The sequence below is a fragment of the Meriones unguiculatus genome, chromosome X (assembly GCF_030254825.1).
Source record: "Meriones unguiculatus strain TT.TT164.6M chromosome X, Bangor_MerUng_6.1, whole genome shotgun sequence".
Classification (NCBI taxonomy): Eukaryota; Metazoa; Chordata; class Mammalia; order Rodentia; family Muridae; genus Meriones; species Meriones unguiculatus.
The window spans coordinates 64448144-64466440 of record NC_083369.1 but is presented as its reverse complement, the minus strand read 5'-3'; the positions used below and the strand labels follow the sequence as shown (position 1 = coordinate 64466440).

The window sequence follows — 18297 nt, the reverse complement described above, 5'->3', positions numbered from 1 at the left end:
AAGGTTGTGGGTACAAGTTTCTAATTTTAGCTACTTTGGCCATTGAAAAGGAGGATCAAAAGCTCAGCACTTTTCTAGAACACAGAGTGAGACAAGCTTAATTTCAGTATGTTAGCGAATCCCAGTCTCAAAACAGAAATATAAGATGAGGAGCTGGATATATGGCTCAGTGGTTAAGAGCACACACTCGCTGTCCTTGCAGAAGACCTGAACCACACCCACATGGTTGCTTACAACTAGCTGTAACTTCAGTTCCAGTTAATATGACATTCCCTTCTGGCCTTTGTATACACTAGACACACAAGTGATGTACATTCATTCATGTGGGCAAAAGTCATACATAAAATAAAAATAAACAAACTGTGACTCAGTGGTAAAGTCCCCAAGGCCTTTCAATTCTCACTATTGTCAAAAAACAGACAAACAAACAAACAAAAAACAAGAAGGAAGTAAGGGAAGGAGGAAAGAAAAGAGGGAGAAATAGAGGGAAATAAAAGTTTCTTATGCATTGTATAATGAATTGGGAAGTGTTTCCTCCCCCCAATTCTTTACTATGTCAGAATGTTAATTTAAATGAAAGAAGAGTCTCTGTAGATATAATTAACAAATATGAATTCATACTTGATTAGGGGACTTAACACAGTAACAAATATCCTTATTACAATAGAGGAATTTGATCAGAGACACACAGATGTTGAATGCCACCATGATGACAACTCACAAACTGGAAAACATAATGTAAGGATTGCTGACAATTATTAGAAGAAAGAAAAAGGAGCAATCAGGTAAAGAACAGTCTGGCCAGTCCATCAACTTCGGACTTCAAACTCCAGAACTGTGTGACACAAATGTCTGCTATTTTAAAACACTTAGAGATCTGCTGTTGATATAGCCTTCGGAAACTAATACACATGGAAAATTAAGGGATCAAAGCCAAGAAAATAAAATAGCTGCTGTTAATACAGGGTCAGATGAATGGTGAGGAGGTCCTCTCCAATCAGTGGACTTGGAAAGGGGCAGGGAGTAGATGAGGGAGGGAAGGAGGTTTTGGGAGGGAATGAGGGAGCAGGATACAGCTGGGATACAGAGTTAATAAAATGTAACTAATAATAATAATAATAAAAACAAAGACAGAAAATGAAAAAACAACCAACATTTTCCAGCCCAACTGTGATAAGATATTCAAGAAAAGAGTAATATTTTTTTCACATTACCAAACATGAAGCTTTATTAATCAGTTTAATTTCAGAAATCAAGCCCAATTCTGTTCTCAGATATGTTTCAGCAATTCAGTCCCTCACCATTTTTTCCTATCATTAGATCCCTTCTACATCCCTTAGCCATTCTACATCTTAATTATTTTCTAAGGTTAATATTTGGTGTTATGTATTTTCTGAAAAAATTCCTCAACAGAAAGAGGTTACTGTAATGTTTCACTTCTGTGAATATTCGAAAAACTCCTTGTTTTAAATTCTTGAATGTATTTTTGTTTAATTTTGAAGTCATCCTTCAAATGATAATTTGCATGGACTTATAAAAATTTATTTTAAAATATGCTATGCTGTACTTGCTGGTGTATTGGGCTATATTAAAGACATATTTTACAGAAAAGAACATAGATTTTATGCTACTTATTGGGTCAGTCCTGAAAACATTCATACAAGTAACATTATACACACTGAGATGGTAGCATTTATGTGTTTATTAATATATATATACACATATACATATATGCATGTAAAATAATTCATTAAATTTAACTTAATTTGGAGTTTGAGTCAGGAAAAACATACATTAGAAGCTAACCCAGACTACAGTGAGTCCCAGGCCACCCTGAGTGCCTTTAGTAAAATCATATCTCACGATTAAGGCCTGGAGCTGTATTTTAATGTAGAACATGGCCCAGTAAGCATAAGAACCTAGGTTTGATCCCAAATACCACAAACTGTAACATATATGTATACATATAATATATTCATATATTATATATCACACACATTTATGAACATATGATGCTGTTTCTTTTCAGTCTTATAGACTAGTACTAAGTTAGATAATGTGGTGGTTAATTTATACTTCCAGCTTGACAAAACTGAGAAGCACCAAGAAAATTAATTTGTAAAGAATACTTCTAGAGTGCAGATAATTCTGTGAGGCTGTTTTCTGAGAGAATTGACTAAAGATTGAGGGCAGCCTTGAATCTGGAGGACCCTTCACTATAGATTGGGACCTGGAAGAACTAAATGGGGAAAGGAGGAAGCCAGGGAGCAGAGGGATTCTCTGACACTGCTTCTAGACACTGGGCATGAACTGGTCTAGTCTGTTCTGCTATGTCCAGTCATTTCACAAAAGTGAGGGGAAAAGAGTAACTAATAATCAACATCCAGAGGGCTTTGACAAATGTTGTAAACTGGAGTTTCAATCAGTAATTTTACCATAACTCAAAAAGGGGAAAATAACTCAGATGTCCTTCTGATGAACATTTTCGTTCATAAGGAAAAGATCTCTAAACTTACCATCAGTTTAGACTTCCCACAGAAAGTTTTGTTATTTAAGTTGAAAATAAAGATGTAAATCTCCTCTTGGCCTTTATACCTACAATCCAACAATACTGCAAATGTTTATTTTAAATATTTTAGAAATGACATCTTCTTGAATTATTTTAATTTTATTTTTACATGTATGAATATTTTGCCTGCATGTATGTTTGTGTATCATGTATGTGCCTGGTGACTACAGAAACCAGAAGAGAGCTTTGTATCTCCTGGAACTGAAGTTTCTGATGGTTGTAAGGTGTCATGTGCATGCTGGGAATTGAACCTGCATCCTCTGGAGGAATAGCTGGTACTCTTTATATATATATATCTTTATATATATCTTTATATATATATATATATTTATATATATATTTTTATTTATATATATATGAAAAACATTTAATTAAAAAATTTTTTAAAAAAATAAGAACATAGGCTTCATTCCCAGATTGATTCTATTGTTCCCAGAAGTCATACACTTTGAAACAACATTTCTAATGCCAGATATGGATGATACATCCCTATGATTTACTGGCCAAAGAAGCCTCAGAGGCAACTTAGCTGGTGCTCCTAACAGCCAAACTAGCTAAGGATTTAAAGTAAATGTGCAGTTCAAATTTCATCTTAAATATCATCATTTGAGAGCTATCTCCTCTTTTAAGTTATGAACTACAGACTAAAAACACAGGCGTGGCCACTCTCTTATAAAGAAGCTGGCATTTCCAACGTTTCATCTATTAATGTATGCTATTTCAAAATTATTACTTTAGTCATACATGTTTTTCATGAAGTTCTTCTGTTTCTCAGCAATAGATAATTCTCAAAGAAAAGAGCTTACTAATCCAGGTTTATGATTTGAAAAATAGTCTGCAATTGTGAAAATAGGGAAAAGGGGAATGAACTGTGGGGCATGAGAAGAAAATGCTCATCATATGATATATGCATGTAAAAGCTTAAAATTACATATTTTAAAGCCTACACCTAATGCAGTATTTAGCTGAAGAAACAGAACAGTATTGCTGAAACAGTATTGCAGGCTGGTTAATTCGTTGTCATAGAAACTGAGTAAGTAGCTGGGCATTGTAGGATGCTTAGCAGCATCACTAGCCTGTACTCACTAGACGGTTTTAACAGCGAAAACTATCTTCAGACATTGCTAACTGTTTTCTAGTAAATGAGGGGTGAGTCTCAGAGGAGTTACAGAGAGGACTGAGGAATGAATAACATCAAAATTACCATACCACAGAGGAAGACAATGCAGCCAGTCGTGATGAGACCTGATAAGCTAGAGTCAGACTGAAGGGGAGGTAGAACTCCCAGATCAGTGGACTTGAAGAAGGGCATGGGAGGAGATGAGGGAGAAGGGGTAGGATTGGGAGGGCATGAGGGAGGGGACTACAGCTGGTATACAATGTGAATAAATTGTAATTAACATAAAAATTAAAATTAAAAAATACATTGGACATGGGTATGATATTCTAAAATGATTTGATAAAAATATATTTAAAATAAGTGAATATGAATAAAGGAAAGATTAATTTGAGCCCATAGTTTCACAGGCTTCTATCCATTCATGATTGGTTAATTCAATTGCTGTGAGATTTAAGCAGGGAAGAATATCACAGTAGAGGGTGTGGTACATGCGGTAGAGAAGCCACTAACCTCAAGGTGGCCAGACAACAAGCAAGATGTGGGTTGGAATAGGCAAACTATAAGAACAAAGTAAAGGACTTTACCCTTCAAAGTGAAGTCGTCAGTAATCAACTTCTTCCATATAGGCCACATCCATTCAGCTTTGAACTAAAAATTTGGAATGAACCACTGATTAAGTTAGAGCCCTTATGTGTGTAGTCATCTCTCAGAGGCTCATCTCTCAATAATGGTGCATTGAGTAATAAGTTTACCATGCATGAGGCTTCAAGGGATATTTCAAAACCAATCACTTCAAAATCATGCATGTAAAAATTCCTGAAGAATTTATAAAGTAACAAATAATAAAACTAGTGAACTTAAATGTACGAGACACTGATAAAAACTTAAAAATAAGCAAAATGAAAATCAGGAAATTTGTATAAAATGACTCAACATTATGTGTGCTTGTTTATAAGACAAATACAAAATTAAAATTCCAGACAACTTCTCAGAAACTTGGATTGTTTTCCCAAAATTTATATGGAAACAAGAAAGTTTTCATAGTGCAGACAAACTTGCACTGGTCTTATTTCAAATCTTAAAATAAAACTATAGTTATAAAAAGAGTGTAAGGACAGAGAGATTAAAGAACAAAATAAGATTTTAGGGTCCAAAATTTTAGTATATCCATACATGGTTTGTTAATGAGCAACAAAAAAAAAAATGAAGATACAATTCAATATCTAAAATACCATCCTTTCAAAAAAAGAAAAACAATAACAAAAACAGTGCAAAAAAGCTGCAGGTTGGAACTAGAAAATATTGGGAAATCGGTGAAATGGCAGACTAGGCAAGACTAGGCACATGTCTCATGACAGAAATGTGGAAAATCAAGCCAACAAGAACCTTGTCAGAACTCTGAAAAAAAAGTTGCAGCAACCGAAAAACAATGTGGAATCAAAGCACTACTTTTAAATGGTAAGAACATATGTTATGGTTTTGTTTGCCCTTACTTCACTTGACTCAGTGACAATTTATAATAGATCAGACATGTGCATATTTAGGAACCCTGACCCTTATTTCCTGAGAGAAATACAAATTTTTACGCTCAATTATCTGGTCCGATTCCTTCAGGGGTTACTTAAAAGACTGAGGCAAGATATTCATCTTTTTTGAATTAACTCAGAAAATAGTAGGTACCTTTGGAAACATTCTAAGAGAAGAATATGCAGTTGCCTGGGTAAAAATTAATGGTAAGATATTATAAGACTATAATTCTATAGAAAACCGAATGCCAGGTAAGAAAAGTTAGGAAGATTTACCTTAAAAATATTCAAGGTGTTGAAAAATGCCCTGGGTACTGAGATATTTAAAAAGCTAAGTACATGCTCAGGGAGTATTTCTAAAAACTTTCACCTTAACTGATCTTCAAATAATTACAAATTACCTAGCAACATTAAAGAAGTATCCAAAAGCAAAATTAATATACAAAATGAACATATTTCTTCATTTTAACCATTCATTACTACGTCACTCTATTCCTTCAAGGAACTGTATCTCAAACCATTGTTCTAACATAAGCTATGAGTTGGTACAATGTTTGACTAGCATATGTGAGGCACTAAATTTGAGTGTCAGCATGTCTGATTTTATGTTGATGTCTTTGATCCATTTGGACTTTAGTTTTCTGCAGGTTGATAAATACGGATCTATTTTCATTTTTCTGCATGTAGACATCCAGTTGGACAAGCACCATTTTTGAAGATGCTCTCTTTTTTCCATTGAATGGTTTCAAATTCTTTGTCAAAAACCAAGTACCCATAGGTGTGTGAATTTATTTCTGGGTCTTCTATTCAGTTCCATTGACCCACCATTCTATTTCTATGCCAATACCATGCAGTGTTTATTACTATTGATCTGTAGTACAGCTTGAGATCAGGGATGGAAATACCTCCAGACGATCTTTGTTGTACAGAATCATTTTGGAAATTCTAGGTTTTTTGTTTTTCTATATGAAGTTGAGAATTTTCTGTTCAATTTCTGAAAAGAATTGTGTTGCTATTTTGATGGGAATTGCATTGAATCTGTAGATTGTTTTTGGCAGAATGGCCATTTTCATTATGTTAATCCTACCGATCCACGAGCACGGGAGATCTTTCCATCTTCTGACTTCTTCTTCAATTTCTTTCTTCATAGACTTGAAGGTTTTTTTCAAACAGGTCCTTCACTTGCTTGGTTAGAGTCACACCAAGGTACTTTATGTTATTAGTGGCTATCGTAAATCAGTTAGAAGAAAACGTGGGGAAGAGCCTAGAACTCATTGGCACAGGAGACAACTTCCTGAACAGAATAGCGACAGCACAGGATCTAATAGCAACAATCAATAAATGGGACCTCATGAAACTGAAAAGATTCTGTAAAGCAAAGGACACTGTTGTCAGAACAAAACGACAGCCTACAGACTAGGAAAAAGATCTTCACCAACCTTATATCTGACAGAGGACTAATATCCAGAATATATAAAGGACTAAAGAAGTTAAAAAGCAACAAATCAAGAATTAGAATTAAAAAATGGGGTATGGAGCTAAACAGATGATTCTCTGTAGAGGTATATAAACAGGCAGAGAAAGACTTAAAGAAATGTTCAATGTCCTTAGCCATCAAGGAGATGCAAATCAAAACAATCCTGAGATTTCACCTTACACCCATCAGAGTGGCTAACATCAAAAACTCAAATGACAATACATGCTGGAGAGGTTGTGGAGAAAAACGGGAACCCTCCTCCATTGCTGGTGGAAATGTAAACTTGTATAATGACTTTGGAAATCAATAGGGCACTTTCTCAGACAATTAGGAATAGTGCTTCCTCAAGATCCAGCTATACCACTCCTAGGCATATATCGAAAAGAGGCTCAAGTACACAACAAGGACATTTGTTCAATCATGTTCATAGCAGTTTTATTTGTAATAGTCAGAACCTGGAAACAACCCAGATGACCCCCAATGGAGGAATGGATATAGAAATTGTGGTACATTTACCCAATGGAATACTACTCAACAACTAAAAACAAAGAAATCATGAAATTTGCAGGCAAATGGTGGGATCTAGAAAAAATCATCCTGAGTAAGGTATCCCAGAAGCAGAAAGACACACATGGTATATACTCACTTATAAGTGGGTACTAGACCTATAAGATAGGATAAACATACTAAAATCTGTACATCTAAAGAAGCTTAACAACAAGGAGAACCCAGGGTAAGATGTTCAATCCTCACTTAGAAAGACAAATGGGGAGGACTTTAGAAGTAGGAGAAATCAAGTAACAGGACAGGAGCCTACCATAGAGGACCTCTGAAAGACTCTACCTGGCTGTGTATCAAAGCAGATGCTGTGACTCATAACCAAACCTTGGGCAGAGTACAGGGAATCATATGAAAGAAGGGGGAGTTTGGATAACCAAACCTTCGGCAGAGTACAGGGAATCATATGAAAGAAGGGGAGTTTGATGTGGAAAGGATAGGAGCTCCACAAGGACCAAACATATCTGGGTACAGGGTCTTTTCTGAGATGGACACCCAACCAAAGACCATGAGTAGATATAACCTAGAACCTCTCCTCAGATGTGACCCGTGATAGCTCAGTAACCAATTGGTTTCCTATAGTAGGAGGAACAAGGCCTATTTCTAACAGGAACTCAATGGCAGGCTCTTTGACCTCCTCACCTCCCAAGGGAGGAGCAGTACTGTTAGGCCACAGAGGAGGACTTTGCAGCCAGTCCTGAAGATACCTGATAAAACAGAGTCATATGAAAGGGGAGGAGGTCCTCCCCTATCACTAGACTTGGAAAGGAGCAGGGAGGAGATGAAGGAAGGAGTGTGGGGTTGGGGAATGAGGGAGCAGGATACAGCTGGGATACAGTGTTAACAAAATGTAACTAATAAGAAAAATAAAATTAAAAAAAAAAGAAGGGGGAGTTTGTAAGATCTGGAGAGGACATGAGCTCCACAAGGACCAAATATATTTGGGCACAGGGGTCTTTTCTGAGACTGATTCTCCAACCAAGGTCCATGCACAGGTATTACCTAGAACCCCTACTTGGATGGAGCCAATGGCAGCTCAGTATCCAAGTAGGTTCCCTTATAAGGGGAACAGGGACTGTCTCTGACATCAACTCAGTGGCTGGCTCTTTGACCTTCCCTACCCCGGAGGGAGGAGCTGCCTTGCTAGGCCACAGAGGAGGATATTGCAGCCAGTCCTGAAGAGACCTGATAATCGAAGTTCAGATGGAAGGGGAGTAGGACCTTCTCTAGCAGTGGACTTGGAGAGGGGCAGGGAGGAGAATCAGGAGGGAGGGTGAGATTGGGAGGGAATGAGGGAGGGGGCTACAGCTGGGATACAAAGTAAATAAAATGCAATTAATATAAAAATAAAAATTTAATTAAAAAATTGAGTGTCAGCATTGTAAAAGAAAAATGAAAACTGAAAACGAGCAAATGAACACTGAGTTCAACAAAAGACATGGAAAAGTCTGCAAAAAAAGAAATAGTTGGAAAGCATTTAAACAAATAATCAACTGCAGCACTCAATAACAGAAACATTAATGTAGGTTAAGAATTTGCTTTCCAGTTAAGATATTTGAACATCTATTTGTTAATAAAAAACACAAAACTTACAAGGAAAAATAGAACTATAGCAAATCAGGAATTTTCATTCCTGAAAATGTTGAGATGCTGGCTTTACCAGACAAAAAATTTAAAATAGCCATTTTAATTTTACTCAAGGAACCAAAGAAAATTCTGTAGCAAATTGTAAAACTGTGTGGAAACCATAACAACAAAACAAGAGGAAATGAAAACATTGACAAAACTTACACAGGACAAAGAAAGTTTGTTTTCTGAGACAAGGTCTCTCTATGTAGAATTATCTATTTTAAAAATCACAGTCCCAACCTTGAAGGCTTTGAATCAATACAGAATAATAATGGCTAAAAATCACAATATTTGAAATAAAAATTTCAATCCAAGCAGTGAATAAATTTAAGTTAGCAGAGAAACTACCCACGAACTTTAAGATAAGACAATTAAAATTACCCTGTTTGAGATAAACAGGAAAAGACTGAAGAAATAGAGCATAACCTGAGATGTCTTAAATGACCCCATTAAACAGATCAGCATATGCATTGTGTTAGTCTGCAACAACAACAAAAAAGAAATAGAATGGCTCAAAATGTTTAAAGAAATAGTATCAAAAAAGTTTTTCTAATATGGTAAAAGATATGAATATGCACATTCAAATCTTTCTATGTAGAGTAATCTCAAAAAGACCCAAAGAGACTCATTATATATGAATACTGGATTTTCATGAAGAGTGCCCAGGTTCAAGTCCTAGTACCCATATTGTAGCTCACAAAATTCTGTAACTTCTGGCCTCCACAAGCAACAGGCATGAATGTAGTACATAGTGCATAGACAAATGTGCAGACAAAACATTCATACACATAAATAAGATTAAAATTTAAAAGTTCACTGAGAGTAGAATCCAAACAAGTTATGCAGGAATAAATTTTTTTATTTTATTTTTTATATTAATTACAGGTTATTCACTTTGTATCCCTGCTGTAGCCCTCTCCCTCATTCTCTACCAAACCCACCTTTCCTCCTTTATCTCCTCCCAAGCCCCTCTCCAAGTCCACTGATAGGGGACCCTAGCTCATCAGGTCTCATCAGGACTGACTGCATTGTCCTCTGCAGCCTAGCAAGGCTGCTCCCCATCTTGGTGGTCAAAGAGTCAGCCACTGAGTTCATGTCAGAGAAAGTCAGGGATAAAACTTAATCTTAGAGATAGATGACATATACACAAAATTACCAAACACTGAGAAAAGATAATTTCAAAAGACCCAAGTAAATGGAAAGACCCTGTATGCTCCTAAATTGAAGATTTAGTGCTTTTAAGGAATGTAATACCTATATTTAAAGAAGTCACTGTTAAATTTCAATAGCTTTTTTTTTTTTTATTTACAGAAATGGTAAAGCCAATCTTCAAACCACATGGAAGCCATTCTTCAAATCACATGGAATTGCAAAGGGACCCAAAGACTCAAAACAATCTAGAAAAAGAAAAACATGTTACACAATTCATGCTTCTTCACTTCAAAATTTAATGTAAAGAAACAAAAAGCAAAACTGTAGGGACCTGAAATAATAAGAATCCAATAATAAGCCCACATATTTATGATAATCTGCTAGTTAACAAAAGTGAGTATTCTATAGAACAGGGAAATCATAGCAACAAATAGTGCTAGGCAAAGAGAAATCATATGCAAAATAATAAAAGTGAACTTCTACTTCACACCATTCACAAAATAAGTCAATGACCTGGATTTATGAGTTTTTATGAGTTAAATGCAAAAAAAATTTCTTAGAATAACACAGAGCTAATTCTTCACTGCCTTTAATGTGGTTTAAGTTTGACACCGAAAGTATAAGCAACAAAAGAAAAATAGATCAATTTGGCTTTAAGAAAAACTTAAAAATTACACATCAAAAGACATTAAGACCAGGAACTCAGCAATTATAACTCAGCTATATAGAACACTCAGGAATTCAAGGCCAGTTTTGTCAACATAGTGAGTTCAAGATCAACATGGGCTATAAGAGATATTTTTCTCAAAAAAAAAGATAATAAAAATAAACATAAAATAACATTATCACAAACATGACAAGATAACCATGGAATGGGAGATAAATATTCATAAGTGATCTGTTTGTCTAATACCTAAAATATATGCATTTTGCTTTCAAATCAAAAGAAAAAGTCAAATGGCCTAAATTAAAAATAAGCAAAGGCCTTGAATATGTATTTCTAAAAATATTATGTACAAAGTGTTATTAAATCAATGAAAATATGCAAACTATAAAATGAAGAGTGAAATATAAAAAACTGCATGTTTAATTAAGGTGGACACAATAAAAATGTTAAAATGAAGAAATGTATAAATTGGAATCTATGATTCTAACCCTATGAAATATCCAGAATGGATAAATCTAAAGTGACTGATTAGATGTCAAATATTAATTTGAAATAAGAAAAGTATTTGAAGTTAAGTAGGAATATCATTTCATACTGTACAGAAAAATAATAAAAAGCATTAACTATGTAGATTAAGTTAAATATATAGAATAAACATTTAATTAATATATCAGTATAAAAGATTCTTGTACATAATAAAAAAGCAATGATAAACATGTTTAAAATGAAAAATCAGACATCAACATATTTAAATTCTTTGCATTCAAATATACAATAAAGAAAAAATATAGTTTACAGACTAGGCAAAATGCTTTGTGTATCTTTGGATCACACACACACACATAATACACATGTCACAAAGAATATATAGTAACAATATGTAAAGAACTCTTAAAATTAGAAATACACTCCATTTTATAATATTTATAACATTTTAAGAAGACATTTGTCTCAAAACAACGTATCTGAATGTCCAACAACCACGTGAAAGATGATCAACAAAAATAAAAATTCAATTTCATTTTTAAATTGTAATTTACATTGCAAAATGCAATTTAAAAGAACAAGATAATTATTTCATGTCGGCTAAAATGGCCATAATTTAAAAGATACTGATTGAGAGCTGGTTGGATGGCAGACACGCTTAATCCCAGCACTAGAGAAACAGAGGCATGTAGATCTTTGTGAGTTCAAGGCCAACCTGGTCTACACAGCAAATTCCATGCCAGGCAGGGCTGAATTGTGTGACTCCCAGTGTTGACTGTGCAGCTCCAGGATAGAATACATGTCTAGTAATACCTGTTAGACTCCCAGTAGGAAAAACAAACAAACAAACAAACAAACTATACACTGTTGGTGGAAATGTAAATTAAAACAATCACTTCAGCAAATACTTCTAGTGTTAATTATAAAGTTAACTATATACTTGTATGACTCAACAATTTTACTCATTTGCATTCATCCAAGAGAAATAAAAATCACATGCCCAGAGGAGTTTTTATGCAAATACTCATTCTGACACAGCAGTTTGAAATTTTTTCCAGTGTACAGGGGTAGAGTGAGATTTGCAAAGATAATACCCTGAGCTACTTCATTTAGCATGCTGAAACTGGTCAGTACTCTGATTGTCATTGTGAGTAAATATGTTTGTCAAAATTTGTTAAACTGGTCACTAAAACGTGGTGCATTTTAACATATGTAAATTATGCTCCAAAAATAATGAGTAAAAGGAAAATAGAAGAAGAGGTTGAATTGAAACCTGAACTTTTTTCTGTAAGATGTCCCCAGGCAACTCCCATAAGGGATGCTTCATTGAAGTCTCTGTTTGTGCCAAGGAATGCGGAGGCAAAACATTGTTGGAATAGCTAAGTTATTCACTTGTTTCCTTAAATTTGCTAAATGCCATGCTGTATTTACTGAAATATTCAAAGTATTTATTTAAATTGCCTCTGGGCTAGATGGTATAATCCACAGATGCATAACATTTATGCATAGAGACAGTCATAGCTTTCCTATTATTATCACTCAGTTTAACCGAAAGTAATCTATCAATGTAAAATCTAAAAATGTTTCCAAAGAAATTTTGAGAAAATACTTTGAACTCTCTTCCCTGGAGCTGCATATAAACGAGTTACTTCTAATTTTCTCTTTAGAATTACTCCCAGTACCCCAGTTTCCCATTTCTCTTTCGGAACTATTGCATTTCCAACCAGCTACCACCTTTCCAAAACTACATCTGTTTTAAAATATAATAAATAATTGATGTGTACACAAATGACAAGATGAGTAGCGAATATCCATAGAGATAAACTAAAAACTTGTTTTTTCTTAATTTATTTTTTTAACTTACTCCCTTTACATCCTAATCGTAGCTCCTTCCCTGGTTTTCTCCTGGTCTCACCCTCCATCTACCTTTCCCTCTATCCTGCTCTTCTAGTTATCAGAAAAGGGGAACCCTCATGCCCTACCAACTGCCTATTAAGGCTCATCAGGACTGGCTGCACCTTCATCTGTGGTCTGGCAAGGCTGCCCCACCAGGTGGGAAGTGACTGAAGAACAAGGAAACAGAGTCCATGTCAGAGACAGCACCTGCACCCCAAACTAGGGAACCCACATGGAGACTGAAGTGCCTTTGGGCTATATCTGAGCAGGGGCCTAGGTGCTCTCCATGAATGGTCCTTGGTTGGTGCATCTGTCTCTGCAGGCCGCCCTGGGCCCAGATATGTTGGCTCTTGCCCTGTACTGTGAGGATCGATTCAGCAGGTTTGAGAGTGTGGGAAGGATGAACTGACCTGAGTGAGTCTAGGAGAAGGTAAAAAATAAGATGAGCAGAAAGGCCTATGGATTAATCAGCGTAGAAGAGGCTAGGTCCCAGGAGAGGACAGGCCCAGCATTAGCTCTGCCTACACTCACTCTATGCTTCAAATCTGTTCCATGTGTACACTGGTCAGGGTGGCAGATGCTGAGACTTACAGATAAACTTTAGGCAGAGCTCACCTCACGGAGTCTTATGGAAGAGTAGTAGGATAGAAGGACCCAGAGAGAACAGGAGCACCACAAGCAGACCAACAGAGCCAACAAATCTAAAACTTGTTTTAATACCTTCTTTTCCACTTATGGTAAAATGTCAGAAACAAAGAAAATTGACTGGAAAAGGACACAAATAATTTAGAATTAACATTGATCCTAACTGTATTTTAACAAAAGAAATTATAATTTGACCTATATTATATTTGAAGAAAACATTATTGATCCCGTGGAAAGTCAATTACCATTTAGGAAATATTAATTCTCTGTCACGCAGTAATACATCTTAGTTTAATAATAGTGTGATTAGTAGTAAGAAGAGATACAACTAAAATCAAGCAAGACATCAATGCTCTACTCTAAACCATTTAACTACACTGCCTTAGATACTTCAAATCTAGCTACTCTATACATTTTGAACAACGATGCAAAGCAAGAAACATTTCCTGCCTACTGCAAAACACCAAAATACTAAAGCAGACTGTCTTTCCAATTACTCATTCTTTGGTATCCAATATAGACTCTGAGCATTCTCTCTCTGCTTCATTAATAAAGTCTATCTAAAATCTTGCTGTGATCAAACAGATGAAGGCAGCAAAGTGGAAAAGCTAAATGTACCTCCCACACTCCCTTATGACTACCTGACAAAGGAATGACTAAAAAAATGTGCAGAATCCTCAACAAGCAATGATCATGGCCTGCCTAATGGAATGCAACTCATTTCTAACAGGAGCATTTACCTATACACTCTAAGACACAATTAGAAAATCTACAACCCTTTGGCAATAGAAATCTTTGATCAAACCTCGAAATATTGATGTATATAGCCTTAAACACCATGTGTGGAAACATTCTCGCTGTGACTAAGAAAATGGATATTATACAAGGAAAAACAGACTAATGATGTTTTTGGTATCTACAACCCTTTAAACATTTTGCTCTCTCTTTTAATTTTCAAATAATTGTCATAGGAAAGTCTTTTGCTACCCTAAAAGGTCATGCTGAGGCTGCTACTGCATTTATATATCTTCTAGACAATCATCACAAAACCTTCATTTTCAGCTTTATTAAAAAATTGTCTCTCAACTAAATTCATCAAGGTTTGTTTGCCTTGATAATTTACACTTGGGATGAGGAATGATAGCAGCAGGTAATGTGACTGAATACTTTCAATACATATTGAGAAAAAGGCAAAGTGGTAGAAATTTAATTTTATTAAGGCTTCAGAATAAACTAAAATCTGTTTCTCTTGAATTTTTAATAAGAATTTATTATAGAGATGTACTATATCATATATCACTACAAAATAATTTTTAGGCTATTATTGTATTGAGGAGATGTGACTGGGATTAAGCATAGGGTCTAATGTCTATTAAGCCTCCTAATTAAGGTGTTTTGCAGAAAATTACTAAGGCTCATAAAATTTACAAATGTTCTCAATTAAATCAGAAACATTTCAAAAACATTTTTTTATTTTTAGCATATATATTATTTATTTATTTATTTTACAATTTATTGGCTTTGTATCCCAGCTGTAGCCCCCTCCTTTGTCTCCTCCCAGTCCCACCCACCATCCCTCTTCTTCCCCTATGCCCCTCCCCTAGTCCACTGATAGGACCCTAGCTTATCCAGTCTTATTAGGACTGGCTGCATTGTCTTCCTCTGTGGCCTGCTAAGACTGCACCCACCAGGGAGAGGTAATCAAAGAGCTAGCCACTGAATTCATGTCAGAGACAGCCTTGCTCCCCTTACTAGGGAACTCACTTGGAAACTGAGCTACCTATGTGCTACATCTGATCAGGGCATCTAGGTCCTGTCCATGTCCTTGGTTGGAGCATTGGTCTCTGCAGGACCTCCTGGGATGAGGATTTGGGGCTCTATTTGGAGCTCCTGTCCCATCCAGGCCCTTCTATCTCCCCATTCTTCCATAAGATTTCCTGCACGCTGTCCAAATTTTGCCTATGAGTCTCAACATCTGCTTCGATACCTTGGTGGGTAGAATCTTTCAGAGGATCTCTGTGGTAGGATCCTGTCCTGTTTCCTGTCTTCTCCCACTAGCTACTGATGTCTATCCTGTTTACCCTTCTGAATTAGTATTAGGCATCTTCCCTAGGGTCCTCCTGTTAGTATTTAGGCAGCTTGCTTCTGGGTTGCCTAGCAACCTATGATGTCATCATGTGTTGCTCACCAGGTAGTTGTACCTGGCAGGCATGTTTCAGTTGCTCCATAAAAGGATGGCTTCTTTGTCTCTCTCTTGTCTTCTTACTCTTACTTCTCTCCTGATCTCTGCACTTTTGCTGTCGGGATGCCCCCTCCCCTCCCCTATCATGTCTCACTCTCTCCTTTCTCTCTCCTTTCTCTCTCCATCTCCATCCAATAAATCTCTTTCATATAAAATCTATTGCACATCATCATTTCATTGGTGCATTGTGCCAGGAAGACTCTCCTGGTAGCACCCTGGTCTGGTCAAGCCAGGATCCCTTGAAAAGAACAAGGACACATAATTTTCTTCTGATCTACCTATCTCTAACTACCGCTCAAGCACATATGCCTTAAAACCTACACTTTCTCTCAACTGCCCTGCCCTTACCATGCACACCTGTCCCTCTGCTTGCAGCCGCTCAGATGTGGCATCCTGCCATGTTCCCCAAGCACCCAGGGCAAGGTGGACACTCATGCTGGGCCAGAATTGGCTTGGGGAAATGAAAATGCTCACACCAGATGCTGAAGCTGCCACTTTGGACACAGACACAGCCTGCTTCTCAACTATTGCTGTTAGGTAAGCAATTGCCAGGAACCCTGTGCACATACAGATGACTTTAAATTGCACCTCTAACTCAGGCTCCACCAGCGAATGCCTGCCACAAGAGGCTGGCTTGCAGAGGAGGGTTTTCAGTTGTGCAGACTTCAGATCAGCTTTGCCACGTGCATATGCAGAAAGTTTGGAACCGGGCGGGACAGCTTTTGCAACAGCAAGCACCTGGTCTGGCTGTGCTGCCACTGTTGTACAGCACATATGACAAGCCACCATGTTGGTTTTAAAATTGAGAAGCCACACCATGTACTCACCCCTCCCCCACTCTTGCAAAACTCCAAGCCTTGCATTCTAAGCACTGGCTCTCGGAAGTATTTCTGACTTCTAAGGCCCTTCTTCCCAGCTTTTAAAAATCTTTTCTTCCTGATTTCTGTACACTCTGCTCTTAAAAATATGTTTAAAAATGCTATAAATTTGTATCTAACAATTTATATAATTTGCTCATTGAGTTTACATTTATAAGACTTCATTAGTCACAAATAACTATTTTATCTACTTTTAGATATATATTTTATCTACTTTTATATAAAACAAGTCTCATTTTAAATGAATATGAATTTTTATATAAATTTAAAGTTGTATTTTTCTAACATGCTCTGTATATATGATTCAACTCTGGTTCAAAGTAATTTTTATATGATGCTAAAATTTCAAGGTTATAAAGATGTATTCAAATTAAGCTAATTTAAAATCTACATCTAACTGCATATGTCTTTATCAATTCCTGATTTAATAAATAAATGCTGTTTCTCCCATCACAAGCTGCCTGTGATCCAAATTGAAAACTAGGCTTTCTGGCTAATAGGTTTAGTATAATAAATTCTAAGGATACTCTAAACTGAGATCTATTAATTTTAGGGTAATTTATTTGTTTACGTTAAAACTTGGTCATCGTGCTATATCTTCACTACCAATGTTAAAATATGCTTGGTCTTATTTTCTAAATATGATAACATTACTAATCTATACTATAGCCTTAGAATTTTATAAGCTTTGGACTTTTATATACTAAATCATACAGGAAACTGTTATGCTCTCACTTTAATGGACTATGTTTATGACTTTTAAGGCTCCAACTCAACAGAGACAAAACCTAAAGTCTTAATATTTGATGGTTAATGAATGCAAGTTAATAGTCAGTCATCTCAGATGATCAAGTCCTCCAACATGTCCAAAACTATATTTATAGTCCTATAGATGCAAATATAATTAATTAGGATGCCATCTTAATTAAACAGCTGAGGATGGTCCCTGAGTCACCATACAGCACTTGGTAAAAAATGATTTTTAAAGCCCGAGAGCCTTCCCAACAGGCTCATCTACAGCAAAAAGTATGCTCCAGACCTTAGCTACTGCTCTGAGGCTGTTGGCATTCCTGCACAGAAAACAAGAGGTCTGCAATGCCCCATCCTTCCAGGATATAGCTGAAAGTCAATTCCACCAGGTAACTGTTTCAAATGCAGCCAAAAGGGACGCTGGTCCTGCAACTGCCTCAAAAAGCCACATACTGCCTTCTGGGAGACTGGCTTCTGGAAGACAAAATGCTCCCATGCATGTTTGTTCTCTGTGTCCAGCCACGGAGGCTCAAACATCAAAAGAGCAATTCCAGACTTTAAGTTCCTTGGCCTGGCAGAGGATAAATGGCTCTTAGGTTCAGCCATCTCCATAAGCCTTGCCAAGCCCACATAACACTGCAGGTCTATTTTAACTCTACATTTGTGTCCCACGGTCATATTGCCAATTTCTGTCTTGGGAGA

At 36.3% G+C, this 18297-nt stretch overlaps 1 protein-coding gene across 1 annotated transcript in view; it reads right to left on the bottom strand.

The window, feature by feature from the left end:
* The window catches only part of Col4a5 (collagen type IV alpha 5 chain), a 297510-nt gene that overhangs the window by 252249 nt on the left and 26964 nt on the right, over positions 1–18297 (bottom strand).